Consider the following 7,529-nt stretch of genomic DNA (forward strand, 5'->3'; position numbering starts at 1 on the left):
GGATACATATAAGAAAAAGAAAAAGAAACAATAGGACAGGGACGGTAGGCATGTTTGTGAGCTTATGCATGCCCCCTACAGATCTCTTAGGAAAGGGGTGAGGTCAATAGTAAACAGTCTAAGGTTAAAGTTTTTGGGGTTTGGGGAAGAAACCACAGAGTCAGGTAGAGTATTCCAAACATTGACCACTCTATTGCTGAAGTCGTATTTCCCGCAATCAAGTTTGGTGTGGTTTACCTTTAGTTTGTATCTATTGTGTGCTCTTGTATTGTTATGGTTGAAGCTGAAGTATTCATTGACAGGTAGGACATTGTAATATATAATTTTATGTACTATACTTAGATCGGACTGAAGGCGGCATAGTTCTAGGTTTTCTAGGTCTAGAATTTCAAGCCTGGTGGCATAAAGTATTCTGCAATGAATAGAGGAGTGGAGAACTCTTCTTGTGAAATATTTCTGGACTTTCTCAACTGTGTTAATATCAGATATATAATGCGGGTTCCAGACTGATGAGCTGTATTTGAGTATTGGTTTAGCAAATGTTTTGTATGCTCTAGTTAGTAGTGTAATATTACCAGAGAAAAACCTATGTAGGATTAGGTTAACAACTCTTAATGCCTTTTTGGCTATGTAGTTACAGTGGGCTCTAGCACTTAGGTCATTAGAGATGAGTACTCCAAGGTCCTTGACAAAGTTTGGATCATCAACAAGGTCTTGACTATTGAGCGTGTATTTTATTTTCTGGTTTTTTTTGCCAATATGTAAGACATAGCATTTATTTGTTGAGATTTGAAGTTGCCATTTGATTGACCATTCTGATACATAGTCGAGGTCTTTTTGAAGGGTAGCAGTATTGTCGGTGGTGTTGAATAGCTTTACATCATCGGCAAAGAAAATGCAGTTGCTCTTAATATGATCACAGTGGTCATTTATGTAGAGTATGAAGAGAGTTGGTCCTAGAACACTGCCTTGGGGCACACCACTGTTGACAGGTACAGAATTTGATAGGACGCTCCCAATTTTGACCATTTGATGTCTGTTTAACAGGGATGCTTCTATCCAGTTATGTAGGTGTCCAGAGATACTATAAGACTTTAGTTTTAGGAGTAGTTTGTCATGTACCACTGAATCAAAGGCTTTACAGAAGTCTATGTAGATTGCGTATATTGCTTTGCTCTGATCGAGTTGTGTAGTCCATATGTTTTTACAGTGTAAGAGTTGCAGATTACAGGATAGATTTTTTTCTGAAACCAAATTGTTTATTAGAGAGTAGGTTGTTTGTCTCTAAGTGGAGGATAATGGATTGATTAATAATTGATTCCATGACTTTACAGGTGACGCAGCATAAAGAGATTGGTCTGTAATTTTCAACTAGGCTGGGGTCTCCCTTTTTGAAGATGGGGATGACCGTGGTTTGTGACCATAGTTTTGGCAAGGAGCTGGTCCTGAAAGATTTTTCAAAGATTATGCTTAGAGGTTTGGCTATGGCAGTGGATAGCTTTTTTAAGAAGTAGGCACATTTCCGTGCAGTCCAATAGATAGAGATGGTTTTAGATTGCATAGTGCTTTTTCAACATTATCTTCTGTAAAATTGATATGTATTAGATCATTGTAGTTGTCTGTGGTTCAACTAGGAAATACTGGGCATGATCCATTGCTGTTTACAAATACTGAGCCAAAGAATGTGTTAAAGAGGTTTGCTTTGATGGTGTCATAATTGTAGTATTTACCATTAGGTCCTTTCAGGGGTGGGATGGACCTTGAGTCTTTTAGTTTGTTGTTTAAAAAATTGTAGAATTCAGTCCACTTCACAATATCTTTCCTATCCCAAAGGATGTGAGAGTAAGTAAGAACTCCCAAAATATTATTATCATTCTGCTTTGCTTTCCTATAATGGATCTCATGGGGAAAAAATGACTGCATGTAGCAAAGAGCTCATTTTACTTGGTGATTTGTGTTTGGTGCACCAAACTCATTGGCCTAATTACATCTCCAACAATGCACAGATTTACCAATTTATTTTAATTTGCTTTCACGTGTGACACAGCACATTAAGCAAACAGCAGAAAAAGCATATTGTTCTTTTGGAAACTCTTTAAGTGATGCACGTTTTAGTTGCAGTTCTGCACTGCATTCAGAAAAATCTCCCTGACATTTCTTATCCCTATAAACAATGCAGGACCATGATCAAGGGAAATGAAAACATCGTGGTAGGTGGTGGGGAGGTATTGTTCAGCTCCATGTGTTCAGTGATGAATCCTCTCATAAAGAGACAAGCTCCACACAGCAAGGTAATCTTAATCTGTAAACTTTCATAATAAAAAAATACTCAAATCTACCACAGAAATAATAACTTTTCAATAGAAAACAACCTACTGGGCTTGAGATGGCTTTAACAAAAAAAATCTTGTTCGCATTTTTCAACCATTCTTCTCAGCTCAACTACATCAGTGGCTCCCGTGCTTCTCTTCTCTCAGACCTTCTGTCCCCCAGTGAAGTCAGTCCTTGCCTGGAGCAGTGAGTGGGGTTTGGCTTGTACTTTTGAAGCATGGGGAAGGCAGGATGGTGTCTTTTCCCATTTTTATTCCCATCAGAAATAGCCCAGGTGGGCAGCTTTTTCTAATTTAATAACATAAACCCCAGGAAGCCTTCTCCATTTGCATCTCCACGTTTTACTGTAAGGTGCGAGGTCTGAGTACCTGTCTATCCACGGTTGTGTACCTCAGGTGGTTTAAATACCATAGTATCTTTATACCTTTACCCATTTCCAGGCTCATTTGTCATCATCATTCTATAAGCATATCAGTTCTTATCACAATTTTTGGGTTGGTTTTTTTAAAAGCAATTCTTTTAATTTACAAAGTCTTATATTTCTTGTCTGAAGGGTTTTTGGAGTATAATGGAAATTACTTTCTTGTTCCTTCTCCAGATACATCAGGCACCACTTTGCCAACGTTCAATCTGCTCATTCAGGTATGAGGGCCCCACTGTGGCAGACATAGACCAAGCACACACACCCGCATCCCCAAGAATCATGCAATCCTCTCCTTCCTGACATGTCATAAAGCTGTCAGAACAACCCTATTCCACCATACAATTAACCAGAGTTAATCGTTTAATGGAAGCTGGGAGCCAGTTTGGTGCAGAGGTTAATGCACTAGGCTAGAAACCAGGAGATTGTGAGTTTTAGTCATGCCTGAGGCATGAAAACTGACTAACTGTGGGCTAGTTACTGTTTAGCCCATGATGTCAGGCTTGGGAAACAACCCAGTCAATTAATTGCTCTCACAACCAATGGGTCAACAGTTGGTTGATTAAAAAAGAAAAGCAGACCCTGCATTTGTAGGAAAACATTAGGAAGAAAAAAAAAGATGCTTAATGGAAGCCATTTTGGGAAAATATGTATCGCAGTATATTTTCATTAAGTCTTTCTCTATTACATGCCAATCAGAGGCTGTAGTTGCTTATCAAAATTTTTAAAAAATGTATTCCCTTCCCTATATTTACTTATTTTACGAGATGCAGTTTGCTGGTAAATTATCAATTGAAGAGATTCAGAAGAACTTTTAACATTAAATTGACATGAATTTCTGTAGGTGCTATCGATCCATTTTCCTCTTTACTTAGTGACCCAAGTATTTATTTATTTTTGGCAATCTTTTACTAGACTCTAATATATTGGTTGTTACATTGATGTCAGAATACTGCCATAGATGTGTGATTCATCAATCTTCAGTACTTTTATTGCTGAAAGGCTGAAAGATTTAGTGAACTATCTACAAGGATCTCACAAGCCAGTCAGAACATGATGTTCCAGTATCGAGATCATGGCTAAGCTATCCATTCTCTATGTTGTAAAACAATTCTAAATAGGAAGCTTAAATCATTTCTACAATTCGTGGTGTGCAGATGTCAAGCATCTCTCTTCTTGGGTACACAATTTAGAAATATTCTTTAAGCAGGAATTATTTCTTAATTAGTAGAAAGGAATTCTAATGGCTCTTGCCTGCCATGTCTATTCCCAGCAGCTAACAAGGTATCAAAACTACAAAATGATTAGGAAGAAAAGGCCCAGTTTAGCTGTCTGCTTGTTCTTCCTTGCCAAAAGGTTACAGCTTGGAATATGGCTATTCTCCTTTTTCTGCACCAGTCGGTTTATTCATAATTCTGAGCACTAACAAACCATTTACAAACCCAAAATATCAATACAAATTATATCTGACATAACAGTCTGATGAGGAAGAGTATTCTAAGCATGATTTGACTACAGTCAAGGATTTACTATTAGGAACAGCTGGAATATGAAAACAGAATGTAATCTTGGGGATATAAACTATGTCGCAACCTCTATTATGATTATTCACTGAAGCAGACGGTAGAAGAAGAACATCTTAGGTCTGACCTTTCTTTGTTATTTGAGGCCCAGAAGAAAAAAAAATACATACTGACTCACAATTTAAGGCTCCATGAAGACAACAGTAGCAATAAAATATTGATTATGTTTACACCCAAGACACCTTTTTATCGCTAGCATTCATCTACAATTGCAAACTCCTTCTATTGTACATCTGCAGTCTAAACAATGTATGAAAAAATTGTGGAATTCCACATTCAGTCCTAAAAAGTAACTGCTTATTATACTAAATTCCATTGTGCCTTTATTCTTTTTTTTTCTTTCTTAAGCAATAGCAGTTAAAGCAAGCTGCAACTCTGAAAACTGAATCCTTTCCCCTTCGGTTACTTTTCAGCACAGAATCACCCTTTGCAGGGCAGGTGATTTTTTTCAGGCAGGCAAGAAAAGATATAAAGTTTCTGTATCCTCACAGTATTTACCTTATTGCATAGCTGAAAAAGCATCTCAGAGTAGGTGAAAAATGAAAAAGAAAAAGAGGAAAGATGATTTATCTCCTCACTACTGATCCTTCTTGCAGTCAGTTTCCAGCCTGCTAGTTATCTAAGGGATCCCTGTATGACAGAAGTTCAGTGAGATTCCCAAAATATGAGCATCAGATTATAACACAAATCGATTGTTAGCAAAGGGATGAAGCAAAAGGATTAATCATCTAATGCATTCTAGTGCTTATGATCAGTCTTTAAAATGGTTGAAACCAGATACCTACTTTTTACTGATTGGAAACATGCTTTTTTTTTAAACTCCAATCTTAGTATTTTTCCAAGGGATAAGCAAAAAGGGAATTATTACATCAACGTCCTCTGATTGATGGAGTATTTCTTAGATTGGTAGGTGCAAATAGATTTGAATAAAGGAAAAACAGTTTTTAGTAAACATAGCTGAAAAATATAATCAGTCTGATATCTTTGTGTTGGATGTATATTTTGTGTATATTCATAGATAATGTACTCTCAAATTGCAAATGGAGAAGTGGGTACTCTATTTTTCTTATCTTCATTTTTAAGTGCTTTGGTTTTATTGTATTGCGAACAGTTGCTGAGGTGCATCCACAGTTTCGTTGTACTTGTACAATGACAATAAAGTTCTTCTTCTTCTTCTTTCCATGCAGAGCATGTTACAAAGCTTGTTAGGGTGGATGAAATTCATTTCTAACCACCAAACAAAATTAATGAATTAATCTAGACAGACAGAAGACAACATAAAGACCAGAGTGGACATATACTTTGATGGTGAGTCGCTGCTCCCAGTTCTCGCTCCACAGGTCAAGTTTGCTAATGAATTCTGATAGCAGCTTGGTGCTAGAAGATCCCCCTGAATTTTAATGCTGAAGTATGGTGACAGCAAAGTTCACAACAGAATGTCCTAGGAGACTGAATTGTTTCCCCACAGTTAACAATTCCACTGAAATAATATATTGTTTGTTTCTTCCTACTCTGTCTCTCACAGTTAACTGAATGAATTATTCATTGCGCTGAAACATTACCTCCCTTCTGTTTCTTGCTCTCCAAGCACATTTCCCTTAGGTGTATATGAGTTTTGACATTCACAGTATTTTAGACATTTGCTGTCACAGACACATATCTATATGCATTTTTGTTTTCTTAAACAAGTAAATTATTTTAAAGCCCTATTTGGGCATCTGACACATAAGTTTGAACAATGTATAAACATGTTCAAAATGCATGTTGCGTATGGCTGAACCGAAAGTATCTCATGTGTTTGAATCAGGTGTTGAAAAAGCTCTCCTCTTCTAAAATCGTTCAGTAGAAAATGTTTGTGTAGTCAACTGTCTTTTCTGCCAAGCCTTTACTTGTGCTCCATCATGAGATCATGTAATCGTTATGATACCATATTGCTCATCCACTGGTTGACCTGGTCACCCATCTGACAAAACCAGAGAGAAGCAATAACTAGAATTAGATAATTGGTTCTCTATTCCCCTTTTAAAGCTTTATGAGGAATCCTTGTTTCAATAAGAATGAATATGGACACCCAAGTATCTTTTAACTCCTTTATTTCAGTGGCCCCCAACCTTTTTTGTGCCACGGCCCAGTACCGGCATCACAAAATGATCCGCAGCCCGGTACCGGCATCAGCATGCATGACAAGGCAAGGCGAGCCGAGCGACTGGCCAGCCAGCCGTCCCCGCTTCTCCCCGCCACCTTCAACTCCTCCTTTGTACCTTTGTCGATGGGCTTCGGGACGGCTTCGGGATGGTCGCTCGGCTTGCCTAGCCTTGGGTGCTGAAAAAATCCTCGCGCCTTAGTTTCGTTCGAAGCCGCCGCCCCCCTTCGATGAAACTAAGGTGCGAGGATTCCTTCAGGACCCAAACGCCGCTTTCCAACCGGAAAAGCTCACCCGGAAGCACTTTCTCATTGAAACAAGATGGCGGCGCCCAGCAAACCGGCGGCCCGGTAGAAAATGTTCCACAGACTGGTACCGGTCCGGGGCCCGGTGGTTGGGGACCCCTGCTTTATTTGATCCTTTCTTCCCTTAACTGCCATTCTTAAAGACTTTTGAGGAAACCTCCTGTTCTGAAGGGTTTATTAAGCTTAAAATTGAATTTGTGAATACAAAGGAAATAGAATGTATAGAAAGAAAAGAAAAACTGGCCGCCCTACCCCCAAAATCAGCTGAGACAAATACTAGCAGCAATTCAATCAAGAGCAATATAAATTTATTTTTGTTTCATTTGGGTTCATCTAGAGAATAACATCAATTGCCACCATCATTTTCCCCCTTTCCCAAATGCATTTCCTTATTCTCTTGTAGAGAGGTTCTGTACAAGCCAAATCCCTATAAACCACACCTGAGCATTTTACGACCCATCAGCCACATCCGATCCTTTGGCTGTCCCTGTCCAACCCACAACAGTGTGAGAAGCGGAGTGGTAGCGGGGAAGTGGTGCAGGGGGAGGGCAGGGGGCAGGGTGGTATTACCCCTCCACAAGAGTCCCAGTTTCTCATGTTGCACCTTGGAAAAATTCATTGTCCACCCTAGCTTTAAACAAATACATGAACAAAACAGATAGGCTGACTACATGGCTCAGTTTTCTTAAAAGAGGATCCAAAAAGATATATTTTACACACATGAGATTGCTTTTGAAATACCCAAT

The sequence above is a fragment of the Notechis scutatus genome, chromosome 2, assembly GCF_049901735.1.
Source record: "Notechis scutatus isolate UNSWTSFEM ecotype Mainland chromosome 2, rNotScu1.2, whole genome shotgun sequence".
Lineage (NCBI taxonomy): Eukaryota > Metazoa > Chordata > Lepidosauria > Squamata > Elapidae > Notechis > Notechis scutatus.